Source organism: Paramormyrops kingsleyae, chromosome 9 (genome assembly GCF_048594095.1).
Source record: "Paramormyrops kingsleyae isolate MSU_618 chromosome 9, PKINGS_0.4, whole genome shotgun sequence".
In the NCBI taxonomy this organism is placed as follows: Eukaryota; Metazoa; Chordata; class Actinopteri; order Osteoglossiformes; family Mormyridae; genus Paramormyrops; species Paramormyrops kingsleyae.
Genome location: NC_132805.1, coordinates 23,134,577 through 23,151,350, shown reverse-complemented (window position 1 = coordinate 23,151,350; position 16,774 = coordinate 23,134,577). Strand labels below are relative to the sequence as shown.

The following is a 16,774-nucleotide window of genomic DNA, read 5'->3' as shown; positions in this document are numbered from 1 at the left end:
CGAACTTTGAAGCAAATGATTTTATACAGTACTAGTATTTTACATTAAAACACTTGAATGTGCAATAAATTGTGTTTAGTACAATAAAAAGTTATATAAAAAAATTTATCTTAATCAAGTTATCTTCGTGGGACTATACATTTACAAAGGTTTGTTAACGCTCCACACACAATTACAATGTCATCCAAGAGGTCAACCTGTGTGAGTGGAATAACAGTAGTAAGAATTTTGAATTTTTTCCATCTACCTATTACTCTTTCAATGTGTATTCTCACATTAGACAAACGCCTTGACACGTCCACTTCTTGAGCAGAAAGCTGCTTTCTACCTTTGGTGAAGTGAGGGATCCTTAGGGTGGCACCACGTGCGGCAAGCTCATCTCTTATGGTAAAACCACGATCTGCTAGTATCTCGTCATTATGCTCTAGGAGGTCATAAAATCCAGACTCGGCTGTAATTTGTTTATCCGAAACACGCCCACCCCAACCTGCCGACAGAAAAGTAATGGCTCCAGCAGGTGACATGCCAACCAAATACTTAGCAGTGTTGTGGCTTTTATAAGTCGAGTATGTCTGGGCTCTGGAGGTTAAATTTGTGGGTCTGTTGATCAAAATTTCTGTACAGTCAATAATACACCTGCAACGTTTATATTTAGGTTTAAAACATTTGGGCATATTTTTTAATACGGCACGCTTGCTTGGCCACTTAATTAGAGGCTTTAAAGTTGCAGACATAACTGGGAGCCAACTTCTCAAAATTGTAGAGATGTCACATTCTGTGACATTAAATCTGAAAGCAATATCCTTGTTGCTGAGCCCTAATCTTAGTTTCATTAGGATGGCCAATAAATGATCCTCCAGGTTCATAGAGCCACGTACAACCTCTACACTGTCCTTAAGTTTGTGAAGCAACCACTCAAAAATTATGCTGGTCAGACCTGTGAAAAATAGAACATGCACTGCTTTGCTCTTTATAGAGCTAAAGGAAAAATGTGTTTTTCTGAGTGCTTCCTTTAGTGTCTCATTCTCAGATTTCAGTTTGTCATTCTCCAGACGCAGGTTGACACACTCTGCAGAAAGTTGGCTGTACTTGTCTTGCAGATCATCATGGAGAACCTTTGGGACTGTGGCTTCTGAAATAGAGAGAATAGATTGTAATTGACTTAAATTAAAAAGATGCACTTTCACTTGTTTTAGTTTAGCTTTTCTTTATTATTTGATAGATGTTGTTAAACATCATGTGCTAAACAGCATAATGTTTAACTTAATTCACAACACAGTTCTGCTGTATTTAACAATGACCAGATTAATCTTAATAATGGCTGCCCTACATTAGTTAAGATATCACAAGTTTTACCAGTACAAGGACCAGCACCATGCTCCATTCTGCAGTCGTCTGAGGACAGGCAAGCTCCTGAGGACTCCGATGCAACCTCATCAGTAACTTTTTTGGACTGTTGTACATCATCTGGTGGTCTGTGGGCAACTTCATCCCTTTTTCTTTTTCTCTTAAATCTTATACACAGAGATGAGAGCACACAGTCAGTCCAAAACAGTCAGTTTTGGTAGATCATAGAGGTTATCATGTTCCCAAACCAAGTCAAGTGCAAATTACATAGCATGCCTCAACAGTCTTCACAAGACAATGCAGACATAACAAAAACGATCAATGTCTAACAAATTATCTTTACAAACACGATGTGACATTACTTGCCATAAATTCTCTGAATTTTGATGCCTGCAATTTAATCCCTTTTAGCAACTTAAGAATAAAGAGACAATATTTACCTCTCAAGTTTTGCATCGCTTTTGTTTATTTCATACTGGTTTGAGTAGGAAAAGACAGAAGGGACGAAGTCGGGACTATTGAAGTCTATGGATACCTCTCCTGTACAAAACGTGTATTCTAACGTTAGTGATTGACAGTACCATAGTTTGCTATAACTTATTAGCCAAGTTCTTTACTTTAACTTACCTGATATAAAGTGTGAACTGCAGAGTCGGGCATTTTTTATTTGGTCCTCTTTCCAATTAGCTCTTCTGAGGGCTTGTAACCAAAGACGTCTGCGGTTGGCATTAAAAGGAGTGTGTGTTGATGGTATTCGGTAAAACTTAAGATCCCTGTTTACAGATTTCCGATTCTGGCATCCCACTGCACAACACGACATTTTCACGGTCGTCGTCTCTTCTTCTTCTTCTAATTTTCTTTCGTGTTCTATAGCGGTTCCGGTCGTCTTTTGCAACCGACATGCGCAGTTGAACCTGCGTGACGTATGTGTGACGTAGCCTGATAATTGGTCTATTCGTTGGAGACTCCGTTTCTGGCCGGCGTTTTCTGTGCGACACGGGTGCTTTGGTGAGTGTCCTCCCCGCCTTACAGCTAGACAAGCAGTCAGGAGTGCGTGGTTTTCCCCTAGAGGCTGCTAACGGCACTTCGATTGAAAATTTTACCGATCGGCCAGTAGACCTCTGTTTTCATGGACATCGTTTCCGATGTATTTTTGTCTTGGCGTCTGTTTCCACTCTATTATTAGGGGCTGCCTTTTTGTGTGCCAACAATTTGCTAGTGGATGTTAAAAATAAGCGCCTGATAAACGCAGAGACTTTTTGCTCTTTCCCTTGCACACTTAGTGGGGCTGGCCCTTCCAACCTGTCTGGTGTTTCTGCTTCGGCTGATGTTTTCCAGCGCCTCCTGACAGAGTTTCCCACCCTCACCACACGCACCTTCTCCGCATCCTCGGTGAAACACGGTGTGGAGCACCACATAACCACAGCAGGCCCGCCAGTGCATGCCAAAGCAAGGTGCCTAGACCCTGAGAAACTGGCTGTCGCCAGGGAGGAATTTGCCACATTGGAGCATTTGGGGATTGTTCGGCGTTCTGACAGCCCCTGGTCTTCTCCTCTCCATATGGTGCCCAAGCCTGGGGGTGGCTGGTGCCCCTGTGGGGACTATAGACGCCGTAATGATGCGACTACCCCTGACCGGTACCCTGTTCCGCACATCCAAGATTTCTCTGCCCGTTTGGCAGGCACTCTCAAAGGTGGACCTAGTTAGGGGATACCATCAGGTTCCAGTACACCCCCAAGACGTCCCTAAGACCGCTGTTGTTACACCTTTTGGTCTGTTCGAGTTTCTTCAGATGCCTTTTGGGCTCAAGAATGCAGCTTTCCAGCGTTTGATGGGCAGTGTTGTGCGGGACATGCCTTTTCTGTTTGTTTATTTAGATGACATTTTAGTTGCAAGCACCAGTTTGGATGAGCATTTGATTCATCTTCGGGCACTGCACGTCTCAGTGCTCATGGGTTAATTGTGAATGTTACCAAGTGTCAGTTTGGTGTCCATTCTGTTGATTTTCTTGGCCACCGCATTACCTCAGAGGGGGCGGTGCCTCTCCTGGAGAAAATTGCTGCTGTTCAGGATTTCCCACGGCCAGTCACGGTCAAATCCTTGCAAGAGTTTCTGGGAATGGTTAACTTTTACCATTGTTTCATCCCTGGGGCTGCCAGCATTATGTGCCCCCTATATATGCACTTAAGGGTGTTTCTTCTAAGGCGGTGGTTGAGTGGACTCCGGAGCAATGTCAGGCATTCCATAATGCTAAACGGGCCTTGGTAGATGCTACATTGCTAGCTCATCCCTTGCCAGATGCTCCCATCGCCATCACTACGGATGTTTCCGATGTTGCTGTGGGTGCAGTACATGAGCAACTGGTTAATGGGGAATGGCAGCCACTGGCCTTTTTCAGTCGCCAGTTGCGCCCGAGTGAGCGCAAGTACATCGCTTTTGACCGTGAGCTCCTTGGCCTGTACTTAGCTGTGCGCCATTTCCGCTTCCTATTAGAAGGGCGCCCATTCACTGCTTTTGTGGATCACAAGCCATTGGTGGCCACCATGAGCAAAATTTCGGACCCTTGGTCTGCATGTCAGCAGCGTCAGCTGGCGTTCATTTCTGAATTCACCACTGACATCCATCATGTTGCTGGCAAACACAATGTGGTGGCTGATTGCCTTTCACGTTCAGTGGTTGGTTCTGTCCACCTCGGTGTGGATTCTGCACTAATGGCAGTGGACCAGGCAGCTGACAGTGAGATTCACGGGTTTCGGTCTGCTGACACTGGTCTGCAGCTCCAGAATGTGCCCTTCGGTGATGCGTCACTACTTTGTGATGTCTCAACAGGAACTGCACGGCCCATTGTGCTGCATGGCTGGCGGCGTCGGGTGTTCGATGCTGTCCATAGCCTTTCCCATCCCGGCCACAAGGCATCACAAAAGCTGCTTTCAGCTAAGTTTGTTTGGCGTGGGCTGAAAAAGGACATAAGTGACTGGGCCGCTTCTTGTCTTGCTTGTCAGCGCTCTAAGATCGAGCGGGGAAGCAGGCGAGCAGAGCCGGTGATACAGGTAATCTGGGTTTATTCGGCACACAAGGGCAGACAGCCATGAACAATCACCAACACTACAATGACAGAACTGGGCAACAACGGAAGATGTGGACTAATATACACAGGATACGCTGAACAGAACAGGCAACAGGTGAATACAATCGGGAATTAACACGAGGTAACGAGGGCGGCGTGGCACACACGAGGATCGGACGAGCCGGGCGTCACACATAGCATGTTTATACTTATTTTAAAATAACACATTAACAAAAAAAGGGTAAAATAACAAAAATATATCCTAAATTCTTGACCGTTCCCCATACTTCCCCCTCAACCCATCCTTGGCTCGTGCTAAAACTTCACACTTCTGCATGCCTGGGTGCCTTGTAACGGCTATAGTGTGAATCAGTATCCTGTAATGTGTTGTAAAACAAAACTAGCCCATATAATTTCACCCAAAAACATGATGACAGTGTTTTTACCATTAGAAAATAATGCATTATTTAAAATAGCACATTGACAAGCACAACTAATGTTTTTATCCCTTAAATTATAACTAAGGCATTATTCTACCAAAGTTTTTAAAATGTTTCGATGTATGTTGATATATACCGCTCACTAGTTCCTACCGTTCTTGTTGCCTAATTGATTTATATCACACTCATCCTAATTAAAAATTTCACTATGACAAAACAATCCTTATGCAATTTTAAGAAAAGCGTGAACTATATATGTCTGGTGTTTTTTTATAAGGCGCGTGAAGTTGTGGCTGTTAGGGGCCCTGTAATACCCATTTTGTTAGGGCGCGCCTACTGTCAGCTAGAGAAAATTACAACTGTTTCGCTGGCCTACCCTTGAGTGCGCGCTTGTGTGTGTACCCGTGGCTTGTGGCACTTGTGGGGTGTTTGCCTTACTTCTGTAGTTACATACCATACTGATAGCTTGATACCATACTGATTTTTATACCAATTTAACAAATACAGCTAAAGTTTTTTTATACCTTTAAACATTAACAAAAACAGTTAATGTCTTCAGTAGCTGAACCCCCTTCCCCCCACTGTGACCATTAGCTGTCTGGCCTATCAAAACAAGTGAAACATAAGAACATAAGAACTATACAAACGAGAGGAGGCCATTCGGTCCATTGGGCTTGCTTGGGGAGAACTTAACTAATAGCTCAGAGTTGTTAAAATCTTATCTAGCTCTGATTTAAAGGAACCCAAGGATTCAGCTTGCACTACGTTATCAGGAAGACTATTCCATTCTCTGACTACACGCTGTGTAAAGAAGTGCTTCCTTAAATCCAGTTTGAAATGTTCTCCCACTAATTTCAACCTATGGCCACGAATTCATGTATTTGAACTAATGCTGAAGTAACTATTCGGTTGAACAGCATCCAAACCTGTTAGAATCTTATATACCTGGATCATGTCCCCCCTCAGTCTCCTATGCTTGAGGCTGAACAGATTTAGCTCAACTAACCTTTCCTCGTATGACATTCCTCTAAGACCAGGAATCATTCTTGTGGCCCTACGCTGCACCTTTTCTAAGGCCGCAATGTCCTTTTTAAGATATGGTGACCAAACCTGCACACAATATTCTAGGTGAGGTCTCACCAAGGAATTGTATAATCTTAGCATTACCTCCCTTGACTTAAACTCCACACACCTGGAGATATACCCCAACATCCTATTGGCCTTTTTTATTGCTTCCCCGCACTGGCGAGAATGAGACATGGAAGCATCAACATACACACCAAGGTCTTTCTCATAATCAGCTACCTTTATTTCAGTAGGTCCCATAAAATATCTATACTTTATATTTCTGCTCCCTACATGGAGTACCTTACATTTGTCTATTTTAAATTTCATCTGCCAGGTATTGGCCCAGTCACCTAATTAAATCAAGATCCCACTGTAGCTGCTGAGCCGCTAGTTCAGTATCTGCTACACCACCCACCTTGGTGTCATCTGCAAATTTCACCAGTTTACTGTATATATTGGTGTCTATATCATTTATGTAAATTAGGAACATAATTTTAGGACCACCCCACTATGGACGCAGGCCCACTGTGACATTGTGCCTCTTATACACTCACCTAAAGGATTATTAGGAACACCTGTTCAATTTCTCATTAATGCAATTATCTAATCAACCAATCACATGGCAGTTGCTTCAATGCATTTAGGGGTGTGGTCCTGGTCAAGACAATCTCCTGAACTGCAAACTGAATGTCAGAATGGGAAAGAAAGGTGATTTAAGCAATTTTGAGCGTGGCATGGTTGCTGGTGCCAGACGGGCCGGTCTGAGTATTTCACAATCTGCTCAGTTACTGGGATTTTCACGCACAACCATTTCTAAGGTTTACAAAGAATGGTGTGCAAAGGGAAAAACATCCAGTATGCGGCAGTCCTGTGGGCGAAAATGCCTTGTTGATGCTAGAGGTCAGAGGAGAATGGGCCGACTGATTCAAGCTGATAGAAGAGCAACTTTGACTGAAATAACCACTCGTTACAACCGAGGTATGCAGCAAAGCATTTGTGAAGCCACAACACGCACAACCTTGAGGCGGATGGGCTACAACAGCAGAAGACCCCACCGGGTACCACTCATCTCCACTACAAATAGAAAAAAGAGGCTACAATTTGCACGAGCTCACCAAAATTGGACAGTTGAAGACTGGAAAAATGTTGCCTGGTCTGATCTCGATTTCTGTTGAGACATTCAAATGGTAGAGTCAGAATTTGGCGTAAACAGAATGAGAACATGGATCCATCATGCCTTGTTACCACTGTGCAGGCTGGTGGTGGTGTAATGGTGTGGGGGATGTTTTTTTGGCACACTTTATGCCCCTTAGTGCCAATTGGGCATCGTTTAAATGCCACAGCCTACCTGAGCATTGTTTCTGACCATGTCCATCCCTTTATGACCACCATGTACCCATCCTCTGATGGCTACTTCCAGCAGGATAATGCACCATGTCACAAAGCTCGAATCATTTCAAATTGGTTTCTTGAACATGACAATGAGTTCACTGTATTAAAATGGCCCCCACAGTCACCAGATCTCAACCCAATAGAGCATCTTTGGGATGTGGTGGAACGGGAGCTTCGTGCCCTGGATGTGCATCCCACAAATCTCCATCAACTGCAAGATGCTATCCTATCAATATGGGCCAACATTTCTAAAGAATGCTTTCAGCACCTTGTTGAATCAATGCCACGTAGAATTAAGGCAGTTCTGAAGGCGAAAGGGGGTCAAACACCGTATTAGTATGGTGTTCCTAATAATCCTTTAGGTGAGTGTAGCTACTCGCTGCTTCCTATCTGTTAACCAGTTATCAAACAATGCTAGACCGTATAATTTCACCCTAAAAACATACTGGCTATGCTTTTACTGATGTAAAATAGCGCATTTGCTTAAAATAACAAAACACAGCTATTGTTTTTACCATTTAAAAATGCAATACCCTCTTTCATCTCTAGCTAGAAAAGATTGACAACCCCAGAGCATGGTTAAAATTACGCTGCTAAAAGTTTTATTATCCTTGAAACGCACTTAAACCAGTACATTAATAAACATCTGTAATGTCCCCCGTTTTCCTGGCATGTACTGTACCGTACGGCTACGGTGGCCATGTTGCTTCATCACGCGGCCCCCCCGAAAACATCGCTCATGACATAATAGAGGGCTTGCGGCCATTCATCGCCTGACATGTCTAAACATGTTGGCTGTGTTTTTACTGACATAAAATAGCACATTTGCTTAAAATGACACGTTAACAAACAAGTATTTTTTACTATTTAAAACCGCCAGACCCTCTTTCGTCTTTCGCTAGAAAAGATCGATGCACCGTTACAAGCACACTGATAAATGCTATTACCCTTAAAACGCATTTAAACTGATTCGTTAATAAACACCTGTAATGTATTTTATTCTTTGGTGCCATATGGTTTTACCTTGATGGTCGTAGGACAGGCTATCAGTATGGTATGTACATCTGCCTAGCGATTAATTCTAAATGCAGCTTACTAGTTCCTATTAAATGTAATTAAATAATAATGTCCACCTTCTTTTAAATAATAAAAAACAATATCCTAAATTCTTGACCTGGTTGTTGACCTGGGCTAAAAGAAATACACACTTCTGTTGCTATAGTCCGCGCGCGTGTGGGTTAATATGCTTCAATTCTTTATTAATTATCATTGGTCAAATGCTTTATAACACATTTTATACTTATTTTAAAATAAGAATTCTACCAAAGTTTTTAAAATGCTTTTGATGTATGTTGATATATGCCGTTCACTAGCTTCTACAGCAATTAAATACAATATGGTTTGTTCGGGCGACCCCCCACGCACCGACCGACTGACCGAGACAGTGGGACGAGGCCTGTACACTCTGCCATAATCATGTTGTGAGAATGTTACCCCCGAGTCCAATGCTTACCCTGTCTTGTCAGCTCACGCTGTGCCCATGTCATCACCGTTAGAAAAAATGCCAGCAGTTTGTTCAAAAACTTATCTAATTTTTTCCTGATAGATTCGAGATGCAGGGGATCGGTTACCCATAATGCACTGCTTCCGCTGTCTCGCTTGCGAGGCGCCCATGTTGGGTTAGGCAGAGGGGCCTATCGCTGGATCAAACGCAATTCTCTTGCGGTGTCTTGTTTTATGAAATCTGCAAAACTTTGTTAACTTACATATCGAATCTTGAAGCAAAAGTTTTTACACAATGTCTCGTGCTTGCTGTGACATATGCAAATAGGCCAGACAGCGCTTAGATCATCGACGCCACATTTTGTTAAAACACATGAGTTCAGCCCTAAAACTTGTTGTCGAAATGCTTAGGGTGATTTACTTTATTATTCACATTGGCAGAAAAGTGCTTCATTACTTAAAAAAACGTAATGGTTAAGGGATTTATTTACAGGTAAGGTTGGTGCCGCCATTTTGAAATGTGTGTCTGCGTGAGTGCGCATGCGCCAAGTGCTGGCCACTTCAGTCTGTCATTTGGGCCCAATCCCAAACCGGTCCCTACACACTCCGCCTCACCACTCCGCCTTCGTTTGCGCGTTCCCGAGACCCGTCGCCATGTTGAAGTGTGTCTCAAAGCAGCAAGGGCTAAGGGGGAGTGGTCGATTATGCCCTCCTTTAGCGAGTCGGCAACGATGGTGGCTCGCGCGATTTCACTACCACTTCCATATCCCATAATTCCTAGCGCACAGGAAACAGAACAGCGCGATAATTTAATAATTGGATTCTAACAGCACAGTGAAATACACATAGAAAGTCTATGTTACATGTTATAATTCATCGCTGCAGAAAAAAAATTATGAAAGCAGTTATTTATAGCTGGTCAGTACAGATAGATTTTATCGTGATCCGATTACGAGAGATTTTGTGTACTTTTCAAACTAGCAACCACGCGAAGAAACATTCGTACGCAAACTCGATCAACATCACACCAGCAATAACAATTTATGTTTCATATTTGCCTGTTTTTTCCTCTACATATCTGGAGCCGGTATTTGGTACAGAAGTAATGCGTAATGTTTTATGCGTGTAAACTAAGTTAGCTATGTTAGAAATTGTACAATCGTCAATATGACACATGTACATACTTAAAATTGCCCAGTGCAATAAGACGACGTAGCCGTCGTCTTCTCGCATTAGATAAACTGTGCTTTTTTAAAATAAAAAATGATATGTCATTAAAGAAAATACAATACAGCTTCTTGATGGATCCATTTCGTCAAATCACTACGTAATGCATTTCCTCTTTCCGGTAAAGAAGACTGTAAAAAGGCGCTGCGAGGGCAAGTCTGTCTCAAATCTTTCTTGTGACAATTTCCTTCAGTTTAAGTGTATAGGGCGTGTTGTGAGGGTGACTCGGCGGGAGTGTGACTCGAAATGAAGGCGGAGTGTCGAGGGTATAGTTTGGGATTGGGCCTTGATGTGCAATTTTTGAACAGGCTGGCGGCATGTTGGGTTCACTCCATTGTGGGATAATGGCTGCCTTGACCCCGCTGTTTGTGCGGCGTCGTGGGGACCTAGAACGGCTATTGCTAGCTCTTCGTGTTTGGTGAAATACTTTGTCTATTTTACATTGAAATAAAACTGTTAAACTAATTAAGGCTTTTTCTCGTTTTTAAAAACTTGGGCTAAAATATTTGTGCTTGTTTTGCATTTGCTCTTTTTGACAGTGTTTCGCTCGGGCATGCCTCTACTTGTTTAAATGTTTGGGACTTGTGCCGTTTTGTGCTTAAAATACGGAGTATTCTTTAAATTCTTTAAACATTTCAGTTAAATATAATGAGCTTATGTGCTTTTTCTTTTAAAATACAGTGCCAGGGCGCGGTTGTCTACACCGTGTATGCGCTAGCTTACGTTCATCCTGCTATATGTTTTATTATTCCTTAAAACGTAATTAAAAATAACACATTAATAAATACATGCAATGTATTTTTATTCTATTAAAGTTTAACGGCAACCATTATCTCCCCAAACTATAAGCCCCCTATCGGCAACACGTGGCATAAGCATATATGGACATAACCCTAGACCAATCAGCACAAGGGATACGCCCCCCTCCCGCTTATGACATCATAGATAGTTTTAGGCTCCTCCCAAGGTACCACATACTATTTTTTTACATTACTTTCATATAGTAATTGAAATAGTTACACTACTATTACATTTTAAATAGCGTGACTTGTAATTGTAACGAATCACATTTCCAAAGTAATCTTCCCAACACTGGTCACCAGTCTTCTTGCCCTTGCTTGAACTGTGTATTGTTGCGTGTATGAAGGTGGGCGTGTTGTTTCTTTCCCTTTTTTGGTTGATTTGGGGTTTGATTTTGGTTTAATTGTGTTTTTGATTTGTACATGTGTGTTCAATGTGGGCTTCAACTTCTGTTTTGGTTTATTTTGTTAAAGTGAGTTATGTTTTGTATACAGTCTCCTTCATTTCATTGTTTGTTTGGTAAATGTTTAGACCTCTGGTAAGGCATTTCTAGTGCCCCCCCTTCTTCCCCCTGGTTGGGGTTACACTTGTTACAGAATTGCCTGACCACAAAGCATGGGAAGCCCCTTACGCCTAGATGACAGCGGTCGACTGCACAATGTCCTCCAGTTGCCCATGGTTGAAGTGGCAGGACCCAATATTGACCGTATGTTAGTCCACCGACCCTGGACTGCTGGTGACCTCACTGATGTAGCATGGAGCTTCACTGACCCCTGACAAACACTGAGCTTTGCAGAAGAACTGGGAGAGTTCTTGGGAATTTTGACCCACCAGAACATGAACACATGAACTCCGCTGGCTCCTGGGACTGCATTTGGGATTGGACTTTTCCAAAATATCCATCATCTGGCATGAGGCAGACAATATCACCGCACAGCACCCAGATTACTATCATGGGGACAACTAAGGGAGGACCAACTACGGGAGGCTTTCCCTGTGCGAATGGACATGACCAGAATCTCCTACTGGGGTGTGCTGCCTGGAAACCCCAAATTATCAAACCCCTACCCTGCTGCCTGCGATGTCTCCACTACCTGTGGCATCTTTTCAGCCTGCTCGCCCTCCTGCCTGTGTCATCTCTTCTATATGCCCTACTACTGTGCACTGCTCATCCTGCCATCAGAATCAGCACCAGAATCTGCCTGCCCCCCACTTTGAGACTCAAATCATAAAATTGGGACAGTGTGAATTGGAACTGTACCATCTTGCACATTTGTCTTTGACTTCCTCTAGCAGCCTCTGGAGGATGGGCTCGCCCCTTTGAGTCTGGTTCCTCCCAAGGTTTCTTCCTTCTAGGCAGATTTTCCTTGTCACTGCCACCTCTGACTGGCTCAAGGGGGCTTTGGGCGGGAATAATGTAAAGCACGTTAACACAATGTAATGTTGTGAAACATTATAGCAAATGTTGCTATATGAATATAATATAATGGATTTTTTCTTTCGTAATGGAATGGGCATATTCCAGGATGAGAATTCCAAGATTCACTGGGCTTGAATTGAAAGAGTGGTTCAGGGGGCATGAAGAATAATTTTCACACAAGAATTGGCCACCAGAGTCTTGACTTTAACCCCATTGAAAGCCTTTGTGATGTGTTGAAGAAGACTTTATGGAGTGGTTCAACTTGCCTATCACTCTGGTATACAGTGATTTTGGTGCCAACGATGTCTGAACGGTTTTATATTAAGTTTATGGTGCTGATTAAGAATATGATTTCGGTTTTGCCAGATTGGCTCTAGTTTCTGAGATATTTAATAATTAATGCAACATGTTTGAAAAGCAGTCAGAATTGCAAGAATATTTTTATTTTAGTTACAACTAGTAAGTAAACAGTCTAACTGTTACGCCCAGCTTGTCCGATCCTCGTGTGTGCCACGCCCACCTCATTACCTTGTGTGAATTCCCGATTGTCATCACCTGTTTCCTGTTTCTCTTAGCTTGTCCTGTGTATTTAGTCCGCGTCTGAGTTAGTCTTCCCAGATCTGTCATTGACGTTTTGTGATGTCTAGTGCTCGTTTTGCCTGGTGTGCCTGTTGTCCAGTGAATAAACCCCGTATGTCCGTATTACCGGCTTTATTCGCCTGTTTCCCCGCTCGCCTTCCTGCATGCCCGTAACAGACTGACAGATCTCTCAAACGACACACCGCAGCAGGAAGAAGACCCATGGCTCATCCTGCTGCATGAGCTGGTGTACTGGCGGGAGGTCCAAACAGATCCCTGCTTAGCTGATCTGGCCAACCAGAGCTGGACTCTCCTTCAAGAGGTTACCCCGCTCAACGAAGCGCACGCACTGGCAGAAGTGCGCTTCAATCTTCAGCGGCTCGTCGGCGACGTGACAGGGAAGCGGCTCCAGCCGCTCGCCAGCACAGAGGCAACCCTGCCTCCACCTACCTGTCCCGGCCGGTGAAAAAAAAAGAGGCGTAGGGGAAAAGGAGAGGAAGCCGCCCCGACAATCTTCTTGGGGGCTTGTTATCTCTCCACAGCCTCTCTCCCCACGGAGTGTCAGGAGGAACCCCTCCTGATTCAGCAGCCCCCAGGGATCATCACAGCGGTGCAGCTACCATCGCCACCAGCCTCAATGTTCCAGGGTGGCCGCCTGGAACATGTGGGGATCGGGTCTGTCTTGGACGCTATCCCGCGGGTCCCGCGATCCCTTAAAGGGACCCAGCCTCGCTGGGAAACGCCTGACCTGGACGCGCTGGGTGAAGTGCCCGACCGTCCGCCGTCTGCTGCTGCTGCAGCTGTTGCCGCGGCTCTGCCCGCAGCCCTGCCTGCTGCCGCGGCTCTGCCCGCAGCATCGCTGGACCCGCCTGTGCCGGACCCGCCTGCGCCAGAGGTCCCGTCTGAGGTCTCGCCTGTCCAGCCCATCTGCCTGTCCAGCCCGGCACACCCGCGACTCCGGCTGCACCGCCTGCTGCCACGCCCGCGGCTCTGACTCCTGCCCTGACTCCAGTCCCCCCAGCTCTGGTCCTAGTCCCTGAGGAGGTCCCGGACAGCCTCACTCCCGCTCCTGCCTCCATAGAGGAGGAGCACGAATGGGACCCCTCGGGGACCTCCCTAATGACTCCTTGTCTTTTGCGCCGGCACGGTCACTTCTGGCCGAAACCCCACCTGTCAGTCTCCATAAAGGGGAGGGGACACCGGCACAGGACTGTGGTCCCGCCCACCCTGCCCCCTGGCTCGCCCTCGCACGCCTTGGCTGGGGCTCCGGGGTCGCCTGCGGTTCCTCCGGCTCTGGGTCGGTGGTCGCCTCCTGGTCCCCCCCCCCGGTGCCTCAGTGCCGGTCCTCGGTCCCGCCTCTGGCTCCATGTCGGCTGCCTCCAGGCCCCCCTGCTTCAGCTGGGTGTCGGATGGCGCCTTCCCCGGCTCCGGCTGCACCGTCGCCTGCCGCGGCTTCCCCCTCCTGCCGGCCTGTGCCGGTGGTCCCTCTGGCTCCCTCTGTGTCCCCTCCGTCACTCCCTCGACCCGTCTCCTTGGCCCCTGCGTGGTCCTCTGCTGCTCCTGCCTCCCTCTTGCCTGCTCCCTCGGGCTCCCCTTCGTCCCCCATCCGTTCCTGTCTGGTCTCCCTTGTCTGCACCTCGTCCCTTCGTCCCTCCTGTTTCTGCTCCTTCTCCTCCTCTGGGTCCTTCGTTCACTCCTGGTCCTTTTGTTCCGCCTTTCTCACCTTCTCCTGTGTCTCCTTTCCTGATCTGTTTGTCCGCGTTTCCCGTTCTGTGTCGGGTCTTGTCCTGGCTTCTGCCCTTGTGTTTGTTCTGCGTGTCTGTTCTGTTTCCGGTGCCCCGCTGATGTTTTGGTTTTGTCTTTCAGGTCCTGTTCCCTCGTCTCGTCCATCGCCTCCCCTGGGGGCGAGCCCGGTGTGCGCGCCTTTGGGGGGGGGGGGGGTTCTGTTACGCCCAGCTCGTCCGATCCTCGTGTGTGCCACGCCCACCTCATTACCTCATGTGATTGTCATCACCTGTTTCCTGTTTCTCTTGGCTTGTCCTGTGTATTTAGTCCGCGTCTGAGTTAGTCTTCCCAGATCTGTCATTGACGTTTTGTGATTTCTGGTGCTCGTTTTGCCTGGTGTGCTTGTTGTCCATTGAATAAACCCCGTATGTCCGTATTACCGGCTCTATTTGCCTGTTTCCCCGCTCACCTTCCTGCACGCACGTAACACTAACATTTTACAAAAATGAAATTAAAAATATCTAACATTGACAGGAAAAGTTATGCATGATTTGATTAAATAATACCATATTAATTAGTTATTAATTATTAATGTCAATGCTTCAAAAAAAAAGTACTACTATGACGACTAATGTCTACAAAGTTTGATGCAACCTTTGTAAAAAAGTCAACAAACTGGCAACAATGGGCTCTAAAGCCATCGACTCACATATCAGGGGAGAGAAGCACAAGCGTTTTGTTATAAGTCGGACAACAACTGTCTCCATCCAGTTGTTTGCCAGTCCTGCAAGTACAACCTCTACAGATAGGCCTACATCCGCTTTGGTAGTGTCTCCGGATCCCACGACAAGCAATGCCTTCAGTACATTCTCGTCAACCGACACACTGAAAGCAGTAGTGCTATGGGCTTTGCAAAGGGTTAGCCGACATCACTGCTATACATCCAATGATGACATTCACACTGTGGTGAGCAATTTGCTGGGGCACAGTTAGTAATTGTAAGACGCTGTGGCCTACATACCCTTCACAACTCATTCAAGACTGGTTTTGAAGTGTGAATGGTGGAGAAAGTGCTCAAAACACTTTTTTTTCTTTTCCTCTCTGCACTAGCCAGAAGTGAGGACTTCACAGCTGCAACATCATCCTCAAGATTCCCTCTACCTTTCTGTGGCCATCAGTGGCTTGAAAATTTGCCAGCTGTCGATTGAGCATTGGAAGTCTGGCCCTCTATTGTGAAATATGTGGACCTGGTGAAGTCAAAATAGGTGAAAAACCCAGGGATATTTTCTTTTGACTGCATTTGTGAAGCCCGAATGGATCCCCTTCTTCCGGCCAAATTACATTTTTTCATGGCCCTATCACAAGCATTTCAACAATTTCTGGCTAAATACCAGACAGGTGTTCCCATGATGCCCTTCCTTTGGAAGGACTTGGCAGATTTGATCTGGGTAAATATTCACCACCACAGTAACAACAGCAATAAATGAACATGCAAACGTGCACATGTGAACTTTAATCTAATTTTATTTTCAGACTCTCCTTCAATGCTTCATCATTCATTTCATTACCTAAGACACTGTTAAAGAGTCAAAAGACACACAAGTTTGCATTGGGGGAATGCATTATTTTCATCATGTTCATCATCTCAAAAACTAGAACCAATTCAGCAAAAGTAATGTGATTTTTGAATTCAGCACCCTCAAAATACTCTAAATTCAAACCTTGGCATTTGAATAAAAGAAAATTTTGTAGACCTGTCTCATCAATAAAAGATCCCAGAAAGAAATTAATGCAAATCTGGATGAAGATGTTGCACAAGGACAGTCCCATAATGAATGTGCACCAGAGCATGTGAGCAGAGTGGAGCGGTGAGAATTTCCGCTTCTCGCTCACGAGGCTGTTGGCTCCGCCCGCTCCTCCGCTCTAATTCGCTCCGCTCAACACCGCTCCAATTTCCTCCCGCTCCAGTCAAATCACTCCACGCTTGCTCCAATTAAAAGAGGGACAAATAATCTGCATGCCTAACAAATGTCACCTTAAACCGATGCCTTATATCATAAAGAAATGTGAGCAACGGCACTCAGAACAGAAAATATTTATTTTTAAACAACATATAGGCAACAACGGACAGGTTTGGCAATGGCATTCCACACAAAATAGGCTTAAAAATAAAGGAATCAGTGGGCTTAATAGCCTAAAGAATAT

General features: G+C 45.1%; 1 long non-coding RNA gene across 1 annotated transcript; it reads right to left on the bottom strand.

Annotated features, from left to right (window-relative positions):
* Window positions 1-5: 5 nt before the first annotated feature.
* LOC140592660 (uncharacterized) lies at window positions 6-7,018 on the bottom strand. Its single transcript, XR_011993038.1, has 3 exons — window positions 1,788-7,018; window positions 1,357-1,514; window positions 6-1,132 (listed from the first exon to the last, which is right to left on the bottom strand). It is a non-coding gene; the product is annotated as an uncharacterized lncRNA (long non-coding RNA).
* Window positions 7,019-16,774: the final 9,756 nt, after the last annotated feature.